This window comes from Lissotriton helveticus, chromosome 2_1 (genome assembly GCF_964261635.1).
Source record: "Lissotriton helveticus chromosome 2_1, aLisHel1.1, whole genome shotgun sequence".
NCBI lineage: Eukaryota > Metazoa > Chordata > Amphibia > Caudata > Salamandridae > Lissotriton > Lissotriton helveticus.
The window spans coordinates 1,419,740,308-1,419,764,347 of NC_136059.1; positions in this window are offsets into that span (position 1 = coordinate 1,419,740,308).

The following is a 24,040-nucleotide window of genomic DNA, read 5'->3' on the forward strand; positions in this document are numbered from 1 at the left end:
GCCAGTAAACTGTGGGTAGCCCACTGGCAGTAAAAATCCTCCCGCCCCCCTTTGCCGCCCCAATTGTGTCTTGCCATAAATCTGTATCCAGCTCCCCCCATTTCACCTCGGGTCCCATGTTAGGTGCACCCTGAACTCCTCATAATATTGGGCCCATGCATATCCCCTACCCATTATTTGCACTTTTCTGATTATGTCTATATATTTAAACAGAGCCACGCAATGCTCTGGGTATTTCCCACAGTAGACGTTAGCGTAAATCAAGAATGCTGCCGTCCAGTTCTCTACAGTCAATGGCACCTGTGTCCGATTTGCCAACTCATATTCCTCTTCCTTAAATCTCTCTTTGGACCTGACCTCCCTGTGCAAAGGTTTTAACATTTCTACACATTCCCCTTCCAAATGCACTCTTTTGTTGTGCCCCTAAAGGTTTTGTTACCCCATGTACAAGAGTTTCTTAAACTTCAGTTCTTTGCTCTCAGGGACGTCTTTTTTATCCTCTTTCTTGTTTCCTTCTCCCAACTCCTTTCCTGTCTTAGCCCCATTTTCTAACTTCATTTCCTGTGTCTTCAGTGCCCACACCCATGCCCATGACATACTTCCCCCCGCAGTCTACCCTTCCCCTCCTTATGCAACTCCCCTGCATCTGCCGCAATCGACACCATGACAGGTTTTCCTTTCATATTTTCAGCCTTACCTGGCTCCAAGGAGAGTGTCCGCAATGTTGCAGTCCACCTCACCAGTGGGCCTGTTGCTTCCGTTGCTCATGCCGGCCTTGCTGCAGGACACTACGCCAGTGCATGTTTTTCTGATGGCCCCTGTAACACACAATGCAAGACGTTAGAGTGCCCCCCACCAACCTTTCCTCCTCCTCCCTTAGCTCGCCTTCTATAAGGCTCTCTTAATCGAAATCCAGCATTTCATCTCCGTAACCCATATCCTGCGGCCATCCGAGGCCTTTCTGCATCTCACACTGCGGGGCCCTAGTGGGCCCACTATCTCTTGCCCCCTTTTGCCTCTCCGATGGGGCTGACTGTATTTTATGGGACTGATGAGCTGGGTCCCTGCTAAGAACCAACCTGTCCCACTCTCCTCTTCCTCCCTCGCCTCACCTCTCCTCTCCCTGCCCTTGACCCCCTTCCAGCTACATTTCCTGCTCACCAGGTTCCTGCTCTCCCTCTTCGTCCCCGCTCCATTCCAGCAATACGACGACCAGTGGCGACGTCGGCCCCACCACCAAACTTGTCATTTCCCCAGCCCGGGTCCCTAGCAGTCTCTCACCTGCCCTGTCCCCAGGCACCCTCCCCCACCCTGGTACCCTCTTCTCCCACCGCATGAACCCCCCCTTTTGCCAAATAAGCATCTAATTGTGCCACCTTATTCCCCCTCTCACATCTTATCCCCACGACTGGAAAATATCTAGACACTCCCAAGTGTGAGGGCCCTCAGCTTGCTCCGGTTCTTCAGGCACTTTCCCAACCCCTTCATCCTCCCACCCCTGCTCTCCCCCTCTGGTCCTCCTGGGGGCCTGTCCATTCCCTAACTGGAGATGCCCTCTAGTTACCTCTGCTTGTAAACCCCGCCTCAATATGTGCCTTCCTCGCTGCCACCGAGTGCCTCCATTCAGGACTCCCATTGACCTTATGGTGGCTGGGCGCCCAACAAACCAAACCTTTATAGCCCTTGGGCTGTATTTGGGCTATGCTCAGAACAGCCCAAAATTCGCAAAAGTGTCCCCCTGACTATGCCACCTCTCCCAATCTGCCCGGGAGGCAGACCTCCCTGCCGTCGGCTGCTCTCCAAACCCCCCTAACAGCAATTTATTATGCGCTTTTTTCCCTCGAACACTGTGGAAGGCTTTGTTTAACTCTTGTCAGAGATGGAGGAGCTTCACGTCAGACCAAGATGGCCGTGTGAAAGTCCTGCTCCGCTGGACCCGTCCCCCTACCTTAACATCCTGAGGCTCATCCTGTCTGTAGACCCTGCCGCTCGTCAGCGGAGGGTAAGCGGTGAGCTTTCCCGCGACTCCGGCCCCGCTGTGAAATCGGGGACCGGAGCTACGCCTCCTACAGATCGAGGCCTGACTGCTGCCATTGGCCGGGGACTTGAGTTGGCGAGGGGGCCGGCCGCCAGTACAACAACACCGGGGCCGCAGACCGGAAGTCGTCGGTCGGGCCCCGGTACAGCTTGGCTGCTGCCCACGACGTCAGCGGAGCAGTGGCAGACTTGTGGGCGGCGGATGGCCCCCCCGCCTAGGACGGTCTGTGCGATGGTGTGGCGTTGACCACCCCTGCCCTCGGCAGCAAGAACAGCTGGCTCCCGGAGGAGCTGGTGCGACGCAGTGGTGGGGCTGAAGGCCCGGGAGCAACGCAAGGAAGTGTCTGGTGCCCCCAGCTGGTGTGGCCTGTGGCGAGTGCCCGTTATTCTGCCTTGGCCTGTGGCTATGAGCAGGAGCAGCCTGAAGATCCAGATGACATCAGCTCCAGGCATGGTGAGAGAAGTAATTGCACAGCAGCACAGCCCAGTGCAGGACGAGTGAAAGCGCTTGGGCAGGCGGACGGTAGCAGGCCAACCTGGGGACCAATTAGTCGCTGGACGGGAAGAGTGGGGCCCAAACCATTGGTGACACTGAGGCCTACATGATTCCTGCTTGGAGGGTGGGAGCAGTGCTGGAGAGTGGAGTGGAGTTCAGACCGAGCTGTTCGGCAGCCCTTCATATGACCTCGTAGCCTAGTCCTGCAGCATAATTAGTGCACAAGTAACGTTACTGGAGGTCTCTTAACCCCTGGAGCACACAGAACTTTCCAGCCCACTGTTCAAGGCCTCATTGGACGTGCATACTAACGCCTGATCTTAAAACCCCAATTGTAACATACCAACGAAACCACTATATGAAGCATCACAGTGGGGGGCCACCGCTGCGGTCGTCTACACCAACTGCAGGGATATAAGAGGATCGACTAATGTAGGGGTCGCTCACAGCTGTCTTGAGAGCCGGTGGATGCCCCCTCCTGTCTACCAGAGGTGCCCTTTTTGATTGCAGGGCGCTTGTGGGAGTGGTGTGGCGGCTTGCTGATCATCAGGGTGGGGGCTGCTGCCTGAGTGCTCTGCCCTGATTGTATGCTGACTGTTGGCGGCCTGGGGCCACGCGGGTGAGACCTGCACATACCTCTGGTCCCTGACCCGGCGGACACCTCAACTCCTGGTTCCCTGAGTGACAAATACTAACGTGGATGGAGGGAGTGGCACAGTGGGCCATTCAGGAAACTGACTGAGTGGAGGAGCGCTCCCCCCCCTTGGGCTATTTCTTTTGGGCGTCTGGATTGTGGAGCTGACCCTCCTGAGGGTGAGACATCGAGGGAGCCCCTGGCCATCCTTCATTGGGCGTTGTGATCGGCTCGCTGGGTCTGGCCCATGAAGCAGCTGTCCTGTGTGCGCGCGCGGCGGCACCTGTTTGCGCCGGTGGGTCCCCTGTGGCCTCCTTGTGGTACTTGTGGTACTCCTTGGCAGCTGTGGCCTTGGACTGGCCCTGTCTGGTGACCCGTCCTGGTGGCTGGGACATTTGGTGGTGCTGCCTGGTTGCTCATTGCTATTCAGCCGGAAGAGGCTGTGCGCCATTATTGTGCCTGGGTGAGGTGGTGTGGCCGGGGGCCCGCCGAGGTGGCAAACCACAATGGTATCTAAGCACGAGACTGACAAGCAGCAGTCAAGAACATCTAAGGGGTCAAGACAAGTCCAGTCTAACAAACTGGATTCGAGGCGGATTCACTCGAGCGGTGGAGAACCTTCTGGCCAGCCTGCTGAACCAACACTACTTGATGTGATGGCGGCAATAGATGGGGTCAAGTCTTCACTGGGACAAAAGATGGAGATGCTGGACCACAAACTGGACACTGTTACCATCAAAGTCCATCTCATACGGGCGGATCTTACCAAAACAAGTGAGAAAGTCAAGTCACTAGACATCAAGACCACCATTTTAACAGATGGCGTGGCACAGCTCCAACAGAAAGTGCGGGACCCTAAGGCCTCCAGCATACTGACTAATCGGAAGCTGGACGATTATAAGGGACAGACTCGCCTAATAATGTCCGTATTATTGGCATTCCAGAGAAGGCCGAGGGTCCGGCCCCAGATCTGTTTGTCGAAGACATAATCCTCAATCATCTCAAGCCCAATGGACTGGGTAACTTCTTTACGATTGACCAAGTGCATAGAGAGCCAGGGGGAGACCCCGGCCTGGGGCCCCTCCTCGCCCAATGATAGCGAGAGTGTTAAACTTTAGAGATAGGGGCGCTATCCTGCAGGCCTCTCGGTCGGGAGGCCCCCTTAAATATGAAAACTCTACTACCTCCTTTTTCCCGGACTTCACCCAGGCAGTCCAGAAACAGACTCAAAGTTTCCTCGGAGAGAAGGAAAAGTTTAGAGATGGTGGTCTTAAGTATGCAATGATGTTCCCCACCCACTTGAGAGTGGAGGCCGAGGGGAGGGTTTGGTTGTTTGATAACCCCAAGGTGGCTTCAGACTGGTTGGAAATCTGATGTTAAAAGGATTGTTGGTGATTGGATTGGTTTAATTAATGTCAGGTGACGGGGGATCAAGGGATTGTTTGTGTTTTGTTTGGCTTTTCTGTTTTCAGGTGACAAGACCGTGAGTGTATTCTTTCCATACCACAACAATGTCGAAAGTTAGACAAGGATCGGGGATCAGTGTGCTTAGCTGGAATGTGAATGGCCTAGGGGACAAGATTAAGAGAGGGATGGTTAGTCAATTTATCCGGAGGCACTCCCCAGATGTGGCGCTGCTGCAGAAGACGCATCTTATTGGGAACCGTTGTATGGCCATGCATAGGGGGGGCTATAAGTTGGTGGCGCATGCGGAGTTCACTTCAGGGTCTAGGGGAGTTGGTATCTTGATTAAAAAACTCCTTTCCCCTGACTGTCCAGGCTACTTGGGTTGACAAGCGAGGCAGATACATTGAAATATCAGGGCAGTGGGAAGGGAGGACGATTACCCTGGTATCCGTTTATGTCCCGCCAGCTCTGCAATCTGAAACATTTCGTGATTTGGGTTCTATCTTCCTGACTCTACCCTTATGCCTCCTGGTGATGGGAGATGACTTTAATGCAGTCATGGACGGTAAGGTAGATCGACAACCCGCCCGGGTGCTGCGGCCGGCACAGAGGTGGCTCCCAGATTTTTTCGAGACGACGGGGCTGGTGGATGGTTGGCAGTTACACAATCCGAGTGGGGCACACTTCACGCATGTTTCCGCTTCACACCAAAGCCTGTCCAGGATAGATTACATGCTAGTACCAGCGACTCAGGCTCACAATGTTCGAGAGGTGAGTCGTCTGTGGAGAGGCATATCGGACCACGCGCCGGTTTGGCTCCGGTTGGAGATAGATTGTTTTCATGTCGGCAGAATTGCCCCTAATAGTGCTTGGCAACTGAAAGACCCCACCGCCAAGAAGGAATTGATTCGGGTCACAGACAGGTATTTTCAGGAAAACAGGGAAACGGTGGACTCTGCCCAGACTCTGTGGGAAGCATATAAAATGGTAGTCCGGGGGGAGGCCTTGTCCTTGATAGCCCGCCACTTAAGGATGACGAGGTGGTGCAGGCCATAAGGGGTGTGCAATCAGGGAAGGCCACGGGTCCAAACGGAATCCCTATAAAGCTGTACAAGTTGAGCGCCAACCGTCTCGCTCCGTTCCTCCGATCTATGTATGAGGAGAGCAGAGAAGAGGGACTGCTTCCATACGACCAGCAAGTGGCCAATATTGTAGTCATACACAAGGCGGGCAAACCCAAAACTAGTTGTTCGTCTTACAGGCCCATCTCGTTATTGATTGCAGAGCCTAAGGTCTTGGCGAAGCTGTTGGCGACAAGGCTGATCAAATTCATCACTTCCCTGATACATGCAGACCAGTCAGGTTTCATGCCGGTCGCAATACTGCTCGTAATTTGCGCCACCTATGTGGGGTGCTGGGCAGGTCACCCACGACCCAGGAGCCAGTGGTACTGGTATCCTTTGATGCAACTATGGCCTTTGATAGGGTCGAATGGCAATACTTATTTGCGGTGTTGGGAAAGATGGGTTTTGGGTCTGAGTTTATTAATTGGGTGCGTCTCCTATATGCGGCCCCTCTGGCCAGGGTTGTTGTCAATAATCGAAAATCCTCTGACTTCCCCCTTGGTAGGGGTACGGGGCAGGATTGTCCCCTGTCCCCGCTTCTCTTTGCCCTGGCCTTGGAGCCGCTCGCGGCCTGGGTTCGGTGGGACCAATCGATTTGTGGCCTGCGCTGGACGCGGGATTGTGAGGACAAGATCTCTTTATACGCAGACGATATCTTGCTTTACCTCACTAATCCGAGGGGATCGCTGATATGTTTCCCAGATGTGCTTGCGATTTTTGGGAGATACTCAGGCTTCGCAATTAATTGGTCAAAATCTGTCCTTTATGTACTCAGGGGGGATCCGCCGATAATTCCTCATGCCTGCCCGATACGGATTGAGCCGGTTGGGTTTAAATACATCGGCATTTACGTAACGCTTGACCCGAAACTCCAATTTGCTAATAATCCCCCGCCCTGTCTCGGTTACGGGGGGATGTGGTGCACTGGAAGGCACTGCCGCTCTCCCTTCTGGGTAGAGCAGTGCTTTTTAAAATGATGACCCTTCACCGGTTTTTGTATGCGCTCCAAAATGCTATGGACCCAGTCCCGGCCTCCTATTTTAAAGATATAGAGTCCCTACAGAGACAACTATTGTGGGACGGAAAGCCCCGTATCGTGTTCACTAAACTTACTCTTTCATGGTACGACGGGGGAATAGGTCTCCCAGACCTTCGTAAATATTATTGGGCCTCGCAGCTAGCCGCGGTGAACCACGCTATTTATGGTCCCCCCGGGGACCCGGGATATGCCATGGACCGTTGGCAAGTGCCAGGGGGCGACTTCACGAGAGCGCTCTATGCCAGACCCGATCAGTTCCCCCTTGCGGGACCCACGGCACACGCTGTTCAGGTGTGGCACGTGACTAACAGGTATCTGAAGTGGGAGGGGAGGATGACACTCACCACCCCGCTGTGGAGCTCAGAGAGATTGGGCAGTCTTTGGCGGTCTAGGGGCTTCGATAAATGGAAGCTCATTGGGATCACACAGATAAAGGACGTCTGGGGTGGGGGCACGATCCACACATTTCAATCTCTCCAGCGGCAGTACCACCTTCATGACCGGGAACACTTTCGCTTCTTTCAGATTAGTCATTCATTGCGCACACATATTCCCAAAAATACATCGCTTCCTGATGCCTCCCCCCTTGAAGACCAGGTGTTGGAAGGCCACCTACCCGAGAAGACCATCTCTTTAATCTACAGGAAACTCATAAATAATATGGAGGATCCACTGATACTTATTAAGACACGCTGGAATGAGGATGAGCTGGATTTCGATGAGGAGGGCTGGAGGGAGGCGGTTTCCTCTCCACGGGTGGTGGCGACACAGATGCGGCTCAGGCTGGTGCAATTAAAGATTTTACACAGGTCATATGTTACGGGACCGAGTCTGATCCGTATGGGCCGTTCGGAGGGTGGGGAGTGCAGGAGGGGATGTGGGGAACTTGGAACGTTTATGCATATTCTGTGGCACTGCACAGGGGCACAGACATACTGGGAGAAGATCCACGATAGGATGTGGGAGATCCTGGGGGTGGAGTTGAGGCCGGAGGCCCACAGATGCATTCTCAATGTCTGGGAGCCTGCAGATTTGAATGCATACAGGAAGCAGTGGGCGACATTGGCATACATGGTGGCGAAGCGTAATATTGCCCAGCTGTGGGGGGCAAGCCAGTCGCCCCAAGTAGAGAAATGGGCGGAAGACTTGGATTGGTGCATGTTTCGAGAACACACAGTGTATGCGGCTAGGGGGTGTCCTGCAAAGTGGGGAAAGGTTTGGGAAGCTTGGAACCACTACCGTGGAGAATCTGTGACCCCCCGATGCACCAAGAAGAAGATGAGGTGCACGACTCCCCTTGATCAACTTTCACTATTCTGTATTATATCTTCTGAAGTATGGAAAGAAATGATGACACCTGCAACAGTTTAAATTGTCATGTGATGTTTGTTTATTATTGAGGGTTTAAATAAAAAGATTTTTTTTTAAAACTCTTGCCAGAGATAAAACCGCTGTCAATTTGAAAGTGATTCATAAAGGGGGTGGTGATGGACAGAGCATCTGAATTAAGCAGAACACTCCTACCCAGTCAAGAGATCAGGGCTTGATCCATCACCGTTTTTTTAGCTCACTGCACCATCCCAGTTCAGAACCTGGCTACATGCAAATTAGTCTGTCCCTGGCCCAGTGCATCATGGGAACAGGGCAGACCAAACTACCAAGCCAATTCTTTACTGGAAAGGAAACAAGCTTCCGGGGACCGGTTTCTGGCATTACAGCCGTCTTCGGCCCGGCTTGCTTGAATCCTGATGGTGCAGTGAGCAAGGGACTCATGTCTGAGCATACCCTTCCACTCCTATAGTGGCCAAAACGATTCATAAAGGGGGTGGTGATGGACAGAGCATCTGAATTAAGCAGAACACTCCTACCCAGTCAAGAGATCAGGGCTTGATCCATCACCGTTTTTTAGCTCACTGCACCATCCCAGTTCAGAACCTGGCTACATGCAAATTAGTCTGTCCCTGGCCCAGTGCATCATGGGAACAGGGCAGACCAAACTACCAAGCCAATTCTTTACTGGAAAGGAAACAAGCTTCCGGGGACCAGTTTCTGGCATTACAGCCGTCTTCGGCCCGGCTTGCTTGAATCCTGATGGTGCAGTGAGCAAGGGACTCATGTCTGAGCATACCCTTCCACTCCTATAGTGGCCAAAACGATTCATAAAGGGGGTGGTGATGGACAGAGCATCTGAATTAAGCAGAACACTCCTACCCAGTCAAGAGATCAGGGCTTGATCCATCACCGTTTTTTAGCTCACTGCACCATCCCAGTTCAGAACCTGGCTACATGCAAATTAGTCTGTCCCTGGCCCAGTGCATCATGGGAACAGGGCAGACCAAACTACCAAGCCAATTCTTTACTGGAAAGGAAACAAGCTTCCGGGGACCGGTTTCTGGCATTACAGCCGTCTTCGGCCCGGCTTGCTTGAATCCTGATGGTGCAGTGAGCAAGGGACTCATGTCTGAGCATACCCTTCCACTCCTATAGTGGCCAAAACGATTCATAAAGGGGGTGGTGATGAACAGAGCATCTGAATTAAGCAGAACACTCCTACCCAGTCAAGAGATCAGGGCTTGATCCATCACCGTTTTTTAGCTCACTGCACCATCCCAGTTCAGAACCTGGCTACATGCAAATTAGTCTGACCCTGGCCCAGTGCATCATGGGAACAGGGCAGACCAAACTACCAAGCCAATTCTTTACTGGAAAGGAAACAAGCTTCCGGGGACCGGTTTCTGGCATTACAGCTGTCTTCGGCCCGGCTTGCTTGAATCCTGATGGTGCAGTGAGCAAGGGACTCATGTCTGAGCATACCCTTCCACTCTTATAGTGGCCAAAACGATTCATAAAGGGGGTGGTGATGGACAGAGCATCTGAATTAAGCAGAACACTCCTACCCAGTCAAGAGATCAGGGTTTGATCCATCACCGTTTTTTAGCTCACTGCACCATCCCAGTTCAGAACCTGGCTACATGCAAATTAGTCTGTCCCTGGCCCAGTGCATCATGGGAACAGGGCAGACCAAACTACCAAGCCAATTCTTTACTGGAAAGGAAACAAGCTTCTGGGGACCGGTTTCTGGCATTACAGCCGTCTTCGGCCCGGCTTGCTTGAATCCTGATGGTGCAGTGAGCAAGGGACTCATGTCTGAGCATACCCTTCCACTCCTATAGTGGCCAAAACGATTCATAAAGGGGGTGGTGATGGACAGAGCATCTGAATTAAGCAGAACACTCCTACCCAGTCAAGAGATCAGGGCTTGATCCATAAGGGTATGCTCAGATGTGAGTCCCTTGCTCACTGCACCATCAGGATTCAAGCAAGCCGGGCCGAAGACGGCTGTAATGCCAGAAACCGGTCCCCGGAAGCTTGTTTCCTTTCCGGTAAAGAATTGGCTTGGTAGTTTGGTCTGCCCTGTTCCCATGATGCACTGGGCCAGGGTCAGACTAATTTGCATGTAGCCAGGTTCTGAGCTGGGATGGTGCAGGGAGCTAAAAAACGGTGATGGATCAAGCCCTGATCTTTTGACTGGGTAGGAGTGTTCTGCTTAATTCAGATACTCTGTCCATCACCACCCCCTTTATGAATCGTTTTGGCCACCACAAGTGTGGAAGGGTATGCTCAGATGTGAGTCCCTTGCTCACTGCACCATCAGGATTCAAGCAAGCCGGGCCGAAGACGGCTGTAATTCCAGAAACCGGTCCCCGGAAGCTTGTTTCCTTTCCGGTAAAGAATTGGCTTGGTAGTTTGGTCTGCCCTGTTCCCATGATGCACTGGGCCAGGATCAGACTAATTTGCATATAGCCAGGTTCTGAGCTGGGATGGTGCAGTGAGCGACGGTGATGGATCAAGCCCTGATCTTTTGACTGGGTAGGAGTGTTCTGCTTAATTCAGATACTCTGTCCATCACCACCCCCTTTATGAATCGTTTTGGCCACCACAAGTGTGGAAGGGTATGCTCAGATGTGAGTCCCTTGCTCACTGCACCATCAGGATTCAAGCAAGCCGGGCCAAAGACGGCTGTAATGCCAGAAACTGGTCCCCGGAAGCTTGTTTCCTTTCCGGTAAAGAATTGGCTTGGTAGTTTGGTCTGCCCTGTTCCCATGATGCACTGGGCCAGGGTCAGACTAATTTGCATGTAGCCAGGTTCTGAGCTGGGATGGTGCAGTGAGCTAAAAAACGGTGATGGATCAAGCCCTGATCTTTTGACTGGGTAGGAGTGTTCTGCTTAATTCAGATACTCTGTCCATCACCACCCCCTTTATGAATCGTTTTGGCCACCACAAGGGTGGAAGGGTATGCTCAGATGTGAGTCCCTTGCTCACTGCACCATCAGGATTCAAGCAAGCCGGGCCGAAGACGGCTGTAATGCCAGAAACCGGTCCCCGGAAGCTTGTTTCCTTTCCGGTAAAGAATTGGCTTGGTAGTTTGGTCTGCCCTGTTCCCATGATGCACTGGGCCAGGGTCAGACTAATTTGCATGTAGCCAGGTTCTGAGCTGGGATGGTGCAGGGAGCTAAAAAACGGTGATGGATCAAGCCCTGATCTTTTGACTGGGTAGGAGTGTTCTGCTTAATTCAGATACTCTGTCCATCACCACCCCCTTTATGAATCGTTTTGGCCACCACAAGTGTGGAAGGGTATGCTCAGATGTGAGTCCCTTGCTCACTGCACCATCAGGATTCAAGCAAGCCGGGCCGAAGACGGCTGTAATTCCAGAAACCGGTCCCCGGAAGCTTGTTTCCTTTCCGGTAAAGAATTGGCTTGGTAGTTTGGTCTGCCCTGTTCCCATGATGCACTGGGCCAGGATCAGACTAATTTGCATGTAGCCAGGTTCTGAGCTGGGATGGTGCAGTGAGCGACGGTGATGGATCAAGCCCTGATCTTTTGACTGGGTAGGAGTGTTCTGCTTAATTCAGATACTCTGTCCATCACCACCCCCTTTATGAATCGTTTTGGCCACCACAAGTGTGGAAGGGTATGCTCAGATGTGAGTCCCTTGCTCACTGCACCATCAGGATTCAAGCAAGCCGGGCCAAAGACGGCTGTAATGCCAGAAACCGGTCCCCGGAAGCTTGTTTCCTTTCCGGTAAAGAATTGGCTTGGTAGTTTGGTCTGCCCTGTTCCCATGATGCACTGGGCCAGGGTCAGACTAATTTGCATGTAGCCAGGTTCTGAGCTGGGATGGTGCAGTGAGCTAAAAAACGGTGATGGATCAAGCCCTGATCTTTTGACTGGGTAGGAGTGTTCTGCCTAATTCAGATACTCTGTCCATCACCACCCCCTTTATGAATCGTCAATTTGAAAGTGGCTTCTCTAATAGCAATCTCCATTTATTTGTATCTGGGTGCATATGTGGCAATCTTTCATCTAACAAAAAGCTTCTGCATTTTGTTTACCTTGTGAGTGGCAATGATGTGCGCATGCGAGCCCATGTACCCCGCACTTCACTGATGTACCTCTGTTTCACTGCACGTGTGGTTCCCAGCATACTCATAACGAACAGGAGAACTATGTGGCTGCAGCGTCTTCAATTCCCTTGTTAGTGGCAATGATTGGAATAGGAGGGCACTTGTGCACCACACTTCATTAGTATAACCACACTACCTCACAGCCCTTAAGTCTCGCTGCGCATCTGCATTAAGGGCCCATGTTCTCCATGCGTGCACGCGCCACACCTGCACCTTACTGTGTCACCCAGACTGTGAGCGTCCTCTGCACCTGGAGATGCCTACAACCCAAGAATTAGGACTGAAGCTGTTTTACATTGCAACCTTTCCCCTTCACTGAGTGCAGCAGACATGCCTCGCCAGCTCAGGAGCTCCCTGCTTGAGCAGTTTATCTAGGGAGTAACCTTTGCACCAATTGCCTGATAATCTGGGCCGCACTAAACGTTGAATAGTTGTATATTAGCCTCTTCTGTCTGTAGGTTTGCACACAACACCTAGTTTTAAAAAAGTCGTATGGAAATAGCAGGGTGCGGCTCAGGGGTTGGGGTCAAAGGCTGACAAGTGAGCCAAGTTCAGTAAAGGAGACCGAGAAAGACATGATGAAGACATTTAAAGACAGTGTCAGTAGCAAACCGAGAGATTGGGGGAAGAGAATGGCAAGAAAGAAACAATAATGTGAGGAAAGTAAGAATGATGATAGAATCTAGAAAGGATGAGAAAGGGAAGGAAGAAAGAATGAAATGAAGGAAAGGTGAAAGAAAGGACATATGAAAGTAAAGAAAGGTAAAAGGAAATCAGGAAAGAAGTTGAGGTGATAAGAAAAAAGGAAGGGTAAAGGGGAGGATGAATGGTTGGAAGAATGAAGGATGGATGGAACAAAGGGTGAAAGGCTTCATCGATGAAAGGATGGAAGAAAGAGTGCAATAATAGGTAGTTGGAAGGGTGACAGGATGACTGGAATGAAGAGCAAAATGTCAAATGGACTGGTGAGTGCACAGAATGGTGTTTGGAAGGGTGGAATGGTGAAAGCACAGATCCTGGAAAGATGAAAAGGTGGGTGGATGGATGGATGGATGGATGGGGCTCAATGGGTAAATGGCTGAATGTACGTCTGAGGGGAACTCAGTGTCGTAAGAGAGTTGGTTCCACGTGGGGCTATTTTCATTGTCTGCCCCGCCCTTTGTCCCCAGCCAGCGCAGATAGGACAAGAGACAGACTGCGGCGCAGCACAGACAGTACGCCTGCAGTGCTGTCTCCGCATGTGGTCAGAGAAAGAGCTGTCTGTGCTCTCTCTGCCACAATAACTGAGAAGGAAAATGAACCACACTTCTACGCCTTGCACATGAGACATTGAGCCTTTGCTATGGAATGACACTTACAATAGTACGTATAGCCATACTAGTTAGATACGGGTATCTGATAACAGTTTCACAGTAGAATTTTTGATGCCAAAAGACTTTCTGAAGATACTGCACATCTTTTTACTACAACTGAAAAATATTGTATTTCTTTTGCTAAAGAAGCCTGACACTGTTTGGACATTATATTTATTTAGAGTGATCAAAGTGCAAACTGAACTAGGCATTCTACCTCACGGCATCCTTCGAGAGGTGATATTTTGCAGCTCAGTGAGTTTGCAGTAGTATCTGGCTACTATGGTTCCTCGGATAATGGCAATACCTGTTGCAAGTATCGCCTAGTTGCCTTGAGAATACCAGCATCCAAAGAATGGGCCAAATAATATCCTTACAAGGCAGTCCTTAACATCCCCCAACACAAGCATACAGGAATGGATGGAACATAACACAATAAAGAGATCAATGTAACAAGAGTTTATCAAACCCCAACCTTTACTTTTTAAATCTTTATTTCGGTAGATTTTTACCATAAAAGACATAGTAACATTTCATAAACATATTAAAATATAAAAATTAGACTTTGTCATTGAAATGCATTAAAAAAATTCTTAGTACAAATGTCACATTTTGATACGGTAGAGTCAGTAACCAGCCTTAAGGCAATTTCTTCTCAGGGACCACATTGCGCCTAGAAATTTAGCCACAGCAAAGACAATATGGTCCGACAGGTCTGTTTTGAGAACCCTGAAGGCGGCCAAACACTCTGCAAATCCCAAATTTCTGCATAGAGGGACAATCCATTTCTTACGAGTCTCCTTATAGGCCGGGCACAAAAAGATTATGTGGAGCTCAGATTCATTGGCCACTCTACATGCTGGACATACACTGAGTGTTTGTTCACACCACTTACTTGTGAGTTCTCGTAGTGGAAGGGACCCATGCCTCCATTGCAAATGGAGTTTCCTAAGCGAGGGTGGATACAATTTGTCTAGGGCTGGCTCAAAGCTGTAGTTATCCTTAGTACGTAAAAATGACTCCGTTAGTGTCCCGTGGTTTTGCCGACGGCAGAGCGCAATTAGTTTACTGTTGTGGAATACCTTTGCCAGTGACTTTTTGGGAAATAGTGGACAAGTAGATAGAGGGTCAGACCACAACTTCAGGAGGCCTAGGCCCTCCAGCTCGGTTTTGATATATTTCAGCCATTTAATTTTCCCTGCGTTAGGCATAGCAAGCACCTCCTGGAGTCCCTGTCTATAGCTAATCAGTTCTGAAACAGACCACAACCTGCGCCAGTAAGCCAGGGGTCGGAAAGCCAGTTCTTCATCAAACCCCAACCAGACTGTCAATTGCTACTTCCCTTCTCTAAAATCGTATTACTCGTGGGACCCCTCACATTCACTGTAAGCACAATGAACAAAGCTATGGACAACAAAATGTGCACAAACCCAGAGCTCACAATCTTGAAGGATTTTAATACTTGACTTGAACTATGCAATAAATCTTCTAGCATTACTCTCTTAAATAAGGGCCGCAAATGGAATTTTCAACTTCAAATACACACTAATAGCAAAGTCCCCATTTGGGTGTGTGGCAATCCTTTTCTACATCCCCAACACTCAGATCTACGCCTTCCAAAACAACACAAGAATCCATAATTGCCGGCCCATTGAAGCCTATTAACCTTGCAGATGTTACCCTGCTACTGGGAATACCACCCTGCTGAGCCCAACCACATAACACCATGACACTACTCAACAAGTGAATAACAGGCACTCAGGGATGTCTAAGCTATCTAAAACTGCTCGACCAGTCACAAAACACGATTGAACTTCTTATGGTTCATTCCAGTACTGGCTTACAAAAAAGACTAGGTTGCACACTAGGTAAAAATGATTGTGATTCTCTCAGTTCAATCCAAACACAGGATACCTGCATTCATTAAAACAATGTTGGGCAGCTCAATTCAATAGAAAAATACCTGGAAATAAGCCGATCTTCCCACACCTCTCAAAAAAATCGTTTACTTTTAATTATGCACTGAAAATCTATTCAGCCTGCTTCAACACATCAAAACGCAATCAGTGCAAATACAGCATTGTCTTAACCAATCATTTTTCACATCAAAAAGCGATGCAAATGTGACATAGCTTTTGACCTTTCCTTCAAAATAAGACATGGCAAGCCATAAAGGTGCTGCCACCCAGGACTGTACACTGCACAAAGTAGGGGTTGCCCAGGAAGGGAGCAGAAAAAAGGTGAACTCGGGAGGTGAATGAAATTTTCATTTCTGAAGTGACCCAAAAAGAGAATTATCTGTTGGACACCTCTAAATTTCCATTATGCAAGGAGACAGCTGTATAGAGAGCTATAGTAAAATGAATATAGTGGCCCCAACACTCAGGCTTGTTGGTGAATGCATAAGAGCTGGAACAATTACAAGCGCATAAATAAGGAAAAACTGGAAAAGAATGCCAAGGCTGCAATGCAGACTGGGGGAGGGCTAGAAATCAATGAGGATTTGACACCAATGGAGGAGCAGTTGGCAGCAGTCACAATTCTCAAAATAGTGACAAACATTCAGGGTACTGGCAGTGCCAGCCTTGAGGACTCGGTATGTTTTGATTAAAAAGTTATGTATACATTTATATTTTACCTATTTATTTTCATAAATCCTTAAGCACATTTTTATCTCACCATTTAAAAAATAGATTTAAAGAGTGGCTGCAGGTTTTTTTTTGCAATTGAGATGCTCTTTGGGACACTTTATACCGTGTATGCTACCCTAGCCGCAGTGACCTGATATCATACACGCTATGTATGTCCTGTCTCTTGGTGTTGTTTCAATAAAAAATGCTTTAAACCTAAAAAATAGATTTCTTTCAGTGTTTGGATGAAAAAGAAAATATTACTAGGATGTTCTTATAGTTGTTGTAAAAAATTGTTATTTTGTATTTATTATATTTTTTTTTTTCAAAAGGCATAAACAATTTAAATACATGATTTCTTTTCTTTTTTAACTGAATATGTATTTATTTTTAATACATCACTAAAAACAAATTGCTTGACTGCATTCTCTCAAAGTATTTTAAAAGAAAAACATTATGAATAATGTATAGAATATTTTAAAATTGCCTGGGTCAATGGCTGAGAATAGTCATGCACCACTTGTGGCAAAACAGTGAAATTACACAATGACATTACTTTGGTTTACATACTAGAGGGGTTATATGCACAATATCATTATAGTTCAGTATTAGTTTCTAAAAAAAATGCTTAGGCACACTTTTACTAATGGTTTGCTGTATATCAGGTTTTGGAAAGTGTTGCTAGCCTGGCAGAAAGTGTTCAGGAAGAAAGGCAAAGTAACAATATACTTTTCTCTACGTACTTGCATGATGACGCTGTTCAATGGGCTAGACATGGACGTTCCATTACATCCACCCACACCTTTTGAAACAATTTGTTAGGCCATTTAAGTAGTACACAGGGGTATGTTTAAAAAGGTATGCCTGCTTCAGCTACATGTAACAAGGGCAATTGTTTAGAGTTCAACATTTTGTAAAATGTTCCCTTCCAGACCTAAACCTATACCTCCCTAAACCCACACACCCTTGGGCTAATGTGATAAAGTGTCTCTCTTTTTGCATGTCAGCAAAAAGTCGAATTTTATTGTGACTGTGAACACATGGCGCAATTAATATTGGATAACTTGGATAGGTTATCTTTTGTTCATAGGAAACATATCACATCAACTTTGTTTGTTGTATGCCCCATATGCTTTGCATAAAACATATCTCGAGATTGAAAATAAGTGTTTTCGTTGCCAGCAGATTGGCGAGGGTGGGTGGTTACATGTTTCTTGCACATGCTCAAGGTTGAGCCAGTTCTGGGTGAAAATGTGTGCTGAGCTCAGTCGTGCCCTTGGGAGCAATATACAACCTGAGCCGGAGGTGGCATTGGTTGGTTTATTAAATCAGAGCCTAAACCAGGTTTTAACCAGAGGGGTGAAATGTTTTTATCAATCTCTTTCTAGGTGGCACTTTCAATGATTCTCCAGAATTGGTAAACAACTAAAGCCCCGACCTTTCTCGAATGGTATAATAAAATGAAACGAGTAAGAATCTATGAAGAAGCTTATGCGAAAAGGGTGAGAGCTATTAGAAAATGTATTTCAGTCTGGAAATATTTTTAACAAATGGAAAGGGACCTCCAGGGGTAACAAATTTGTCGGATTTATGGCACTTTAGCACTGGCACTTTAGTTTATATGAAATGATCTTTTTCTAATACATATTATTTGTGATTATATTTTCTTTTTATAGAAAAGGATTGTTTAGTATGAATTGTTTAGTATGAATTGAATTTTGATCAAATGGAAAAAGGAGGTCTAGGGGTAATATATCAGTTGGTTTTATCGCACTTTAGCACTTGCACTTTAGTTTAAATTAAATGATCTTTTTCAATTACATAATATTTTCGATATTTACATTTCTTTTTTAATTAAAAGGATTGTTTTGTATGAATTGTATTTTGGATATAATGGAAAAGGATTTCCAGGGGTATCATGTCTGCCCGATCTCTGCCATTTTTAGCAATTGCACCTTAGTTTATATGAAATGATCTTTTTCTATTACATATCAGTTGTGATTATTATATTTCCTTTTTAAAGAAAAGGATCGTACAGTATGAATTGAATTTTGATCTATTGGAAAAGGATTTCTAGGGGTATCATTTCCGTTGGTTTTATCGCACTTTAGCACTTGCACTTTAGTTAATACGAAATTATCTTTTTCAATTATATAATATTTGTGATGTTTATATTTCCTTTTTAATCAATAGGATTGGTTAGTATGAATTGTATTTTGATTAAATAGAAAAGGATATCCAGGGGAAACATATCTGTTGGATCTATGGCACTTTAACACTTGCACTTTAGTCTATATGAAATGATCTCTTTTCTAGTACATAAAAACTTGTGATTACATTTTCTCTCTAATGAAAAAGATTGTATAGTATCAATTGTATTAGTATATTTTTTATTATTTGTAACTGCCTTCTTGTATGTTTTTTATTCTGCTCAATAAAAAAAATATTTAAAAAAGAAAATCAATGTTATTTAAATATTGATTTCAACAGTGAAAATTATGTGTAATGTGGTGTCTTATATGTTTAAAAAACAAAATAATTATATAGTAAATACGTTACTCTCTTTACTCTTGTCATTGTAATTTTCTCTTAAAAAGTTATTTTGTGTAACATTGAAATTCAGATTTTTTAAACATCTTATTTATGCAGGTCCGAACAATAAATCCAATTATCCCATGAGGAACACTGCCATCTTGGTTACATTTAAGGACATCTTGCACTCCTCTGAGGATGAAACCTTTAATGACCTCATGGATGTGTTGGGCGATTTACCACTAACCTTGCCATGGGACCACAATGTTACAGCTTCTCCCCAACCTTCATCAACCCTCTTCTTCACTATCAAAAACAAAGCAATGGACTCTTGAGAATGGCCATAATCTAGTAATGTACATTCAAGACATGAAGTCACAGGATACAGCAACATGTTGAAGAAGTGGGAGATGGAATAGATGGAGACATACACGGACACTCTGGTAAGAGTCCAAAGGTGTCTGAACCCAAATGAGAACTTGGCTTAGAACGTGAAAGGCACATATTTTAGGTCCAAGGAATGAATTATTCTCTAGCAGACATAGCTGAAGTCATCAAAGAAAAGAAGCACGAGCCAGGTGTTTCATCCAATTTTGTTTAAATTGAATAGCAGCTAGAGATTATCAATTTCATCAAGGTCAGGAGCTTAAGATAGGCTCATTCATTTCAGTTATGAGTGTGCCTAATCAAACTATTGTTGTTCTTTAATTATTTCAGTAGACCCTTTCCTAGGATTTCAGAGAAGCCTTCACTAGACTCACTGATGTCTTTGACAGCATACGGCCTATAACATCTTCCTATGGTGACTCCTCAATGCACACTGCTAACACTTTGTCTGCTAGAACAAAACAAAACAAAACAAGTAGCAAGAGTAGTCCTCAGTGGATAAAGATGTAGACATCAGTATTGTGCATCAGCATCTGCTTAAATAGACATCAGCAAGGCAATCTTGTATATTATTTTTCTTAAAAGGCCACATGTATCATGTCCTGGATTGATATTTTATGTTTGTCAATACCTTGTTTACATCAAGCTACGTTATAGAATACTCTAATCTGTATATTCTATATATTACTTTTTGCTACATAAAAACTCATTCTGAAATTCAATACAAAAAACAATATTTTATAAAAATGTGTCAGTCTTAAAAATTACAATGTTTGATGTTTTCACAATAATACATTATTTTACTGAATAGTGCTGTGGTTATGAATGTATAACTTGAATACACTTTATTTGATTTCAATTTCCTGCAAAATGCAAATCAATTCATACTGAAGTATCCTTGTGAAATTTTAGGACTACATCATTTAGGCAAAACAATATTTGAATTATTCATAAAACATCATCATCCTTACACATAACGCCACAGAGCTCACATATACAACACACATATATTTATTTAAAATGTATACTGCACTACTTAATTTCAGCCATATTACTTCCTGTACATATAATTTTATTTATTAAAAAGGGAACTAACACTAATAAAAAGTATTTCAATTATGTACATATTCCTCATTTTTACACAACAAAGTTTGTGTCAGTTGCAGGTCAAATGTACTTCATCTGATTTCAATTTTATTTATTTCACTAATGAATACCTTTATTTTTGTTAGGTACATAATGCCCAGAGTATGATAGAAATCAATGATAAGCTCTACTGTTTAACTCTCAACGTTCTTGCCTGAACATAAAATTGAGAGTGTTCTTCTTGCAGCAAACTACTGCAGCATAGTGCATTACAAAGCATCAGTATTGCCTTATTCTCTATTAACTACTATCACATTTTGTTAGTGTCTCATGCTCAGTTCAGTTCAGAAATCTTTATTCGATGAATACAAAAACATCATAAAAGCACATATCTACAGTTAAAAAAGAATTAAATACAGTCTCTGAACCATATAATAAATCAATACTAATAACAGATGAAAACAGGCATTATCTTTAACATTGATTAGCTCAAGCCTCTGGTATTTCTTAGTCGAACTGCTACCTTAAGAAAGTTCATTATACAACATAAAGTGTACGCATCATTTGCTCTTTGTAAAAACAGTAGGGTATCTTTGGCATGACGAAACTTCGCCTGTTTTAAAATATCTACCAAAAATTTACGTCTGGGGGACCTATATTAAAAACATAAAAGTACAAAATGAAGGGTGTCCTGCGGAGACCTATTGTCGCAGCCGAAGGCACCCTTCTGCTCAATGGTTACAGTAAAACCTGGTGGATCAGCCAGTATATTGGGTAGTAAATTGAGCCTAAAACGAACCATTAAAACACGTTCCTGGGCATTATGCATCAAATCCAGGTAGGGTTCCATGCCAACACTATTCTTGATTAGACAGTAGGAACTGACTGTACGTTTCGAGGCTTCCGCTTGTGCCCTGCGTGTATCAAACTGGTCAAGTAACCGTTTTTTAATCTGCAATTTTTCCAAGTTTGATACCGCTCTAGGATTATTAAAGAGGTCCAACTCATGTAAATCTACTAGAGTGTCCTTCACATATTTGAGCCACAGGATAAGCTGGCTCCTGTCCCTGTTCAAGCAGTCTCTCATGATTTGTCTGTTCAGGTCAGCTTCTTGATTTCCCCAGATTCTCAGCCATGCCATAATTGGCCTGAGCTTGACCTGATCCTCCAGAAAAGGTCTGCCTAATTCTCTATGGGCTATAATCGCCGGGGAGCTTGCTGGGATTTTTAAAACCCTTCTTAAGTACTTATCTTCCTCCAGTTGCAACTGCTTAATGTCCACAAAACCCCACACTTCTGCCCCATACGTGGCTTTGGAGCAACTTATGGATCCATATAAGTTCATAAGTTGTTCTGGAGACCAGCGGCCAAGCCTACGTGCAAAAGTTGAGATAGCACCATTGGCAGATATGAGTTTTGAGCACCGCTCATCAACTAGAGGTTTAAATTTCAATGCCCCATCAAAAAGCAGGCCAAGATAAGAGAAAGACTGCACCTTCTCTAGGATGTGAGACCCTATCTTGTATACAAATTTCTTACAAGGATTAGTTCCTGCCAGTATCACGAATGACTTACTCAGATTTACTGATAAATCTAAAGTGACCATGAAATTAGTAAATCCGTCAATCAGACACTGCAAACCCCTCGGGGTGCAGGCAAGCAGGATCGCGTCATCCGCGTACAAAAGCACCGGTATGTGGCGCGAGCCTGCTTTCGGGCAGTCCGAGTTTAGGGCAATTAGTGACCTCTCTAAATTATTAATGTAGAGCGAGAATAGAAAAGGGGCAAGGATGCACCCTTGTCTCACTTCACTAGTGCACTTAAAGGGTATGGTGTTCCCCCCTCCATGTTATAGCGCACTTGTGCAGTTGTGTCCTGGTGTAAATCCCTAAGAATACTGATCAGACCAGGGTCAATGCCCATTTCACTCATCATCACCCACAACTTACTCCTATTCACGTGGTCAAATGCGGCCGCTAAATCCATGAACCCCATATATATGGCTTCATTGCTAGCTTTTGTGTACTTGCCCACCAGCATATACAAATTTAAACATTGATCGCTGGTGGACCTTCCTGCTCTAAAGCCATACTGGGTATCTACAATGATACTGTGTTCTTCAATCTAGTCAATTAACCGGTCCAGGATAACCCGGCCCAAAACTTTAGCCGATACATCAATCAGGGAGATAGGTCTATAACATTGAGGGTTGTCCCTATTGCCCTTCTTAAAAATGGGGACAATTATTGCGGTCGACCAAGAGCGAGGTATTCTGGACTTGACCACCGCATTAAAAACCCTTGTTAAAATGGGAGCCCATAAATCAACATTACTTAGATATAGGTCTGGAGGTGTGCCATCAGGGCCTGGCGCTTTATTACGGGACAGGCCCTGGATCCCCCTGGTAATTTCTTCCAGAGAGAATTCTACATCCGTACTTCGCATTCCCTCCCAACCCCCCCCCCCAAGTGTCTCATGCAATCTAGTTTGACCACCTTCATAATTGTACCCTTTCGTGACATATTTTAAATATTGAGTAGGAAGTTATAGTAAACCCTTGTGCTCCCCCTTTCAATACATGTCATCTGACATCTTCAGGGGTCCACAATCAGCTCCTTTTTTCGGACTATGCTATGTTAAGTTTAAAAATAAACCTTGCTGGCATAATTCGATGTGCTTTGGTGATGGTATGTCATTTATGCCTGAAACTCACCTAATCATCACAATTCTAAATGATATCAGCAAAAGCTGGAATGCCATTAAAATGTTTTTGTTAGAGGTCATCAAATGGACGAGGAGAAAGTCCATAAACATAAAATTCCACAGTGGTCTTATTTGCAAAAAACGAAACACTTAATTTTGACTCCTGTTGGATGAAGTGAGTGTGACACCCACTTCAGCCATTTATTGAGCTATATATTTGTGAATCCTCCTCAGGAAATTAGTCATGAAGTATAACAAAGTGAGTGCCATCTTAGCTGCCTTCTTCCTCATTGTGTAAATGTTATAATAAATGTGTGTACAGTTCTCTATCCACACTAGCAACGTGCCCACTCAGGCACTTGTTACCAGTATTCTGGATTGTGGATATTTCCTCTTTGTTGTCAATAATAACTTGCAATACACCTATTGGCACAAAGAGATGAGGTGGGGGTTACACTCACAAAAAGATGCAGCAAGCCTACTAAGTATTATTACATCCCGGGCCGTCCATCTGGTGGCCTTTCGACATGGATAAACATCTTAGCAGGGGGGAGCATAAAAACCCTGGCAACAAATAACGATAATTTTCAAGCAACAATTTACACACGTGGGACCTAAATTTGTTTTATTAATTTTTATAATAATGATTTCATAACTTTACCGAATAGGCATTTTTATAATCTGTTTGAGTTTATTTTCAACTTACAAACTTACAAAATTATAACCCGAACGATAAATTAGTGGGAATTTATCTAGCTGGTGATTTTAATGTTAGACTTTCAAGCAACCCTGGCCTATCTGCCCCTTCCTCGACTATGGAACCTATGAGTAAAAGAGGAGCGGAATTAGTCGACTATCTATCATCCTGCAACTTAATTAATGCAATGGAAAGACTTGACGTAAACCAAAATAAGAACTGTATCATACCGACCTACAGGGGCCGCGGTTGCTCCTCTGTAATTGATTTTTTTTCTATCAGCCTCTTTGGAAGATCTGTTAGTAAAAGCAGAGGTTTTACGTACCACTTCAGGCGACCACAACCCAATCTTAATATCCATTAGATTCTCCCCCAAACCGAGACCCGTGATAGAACCTGGGGCAACTAACTTAGTGGCCTCTAATGATAAGCTAAGAGTCATATGG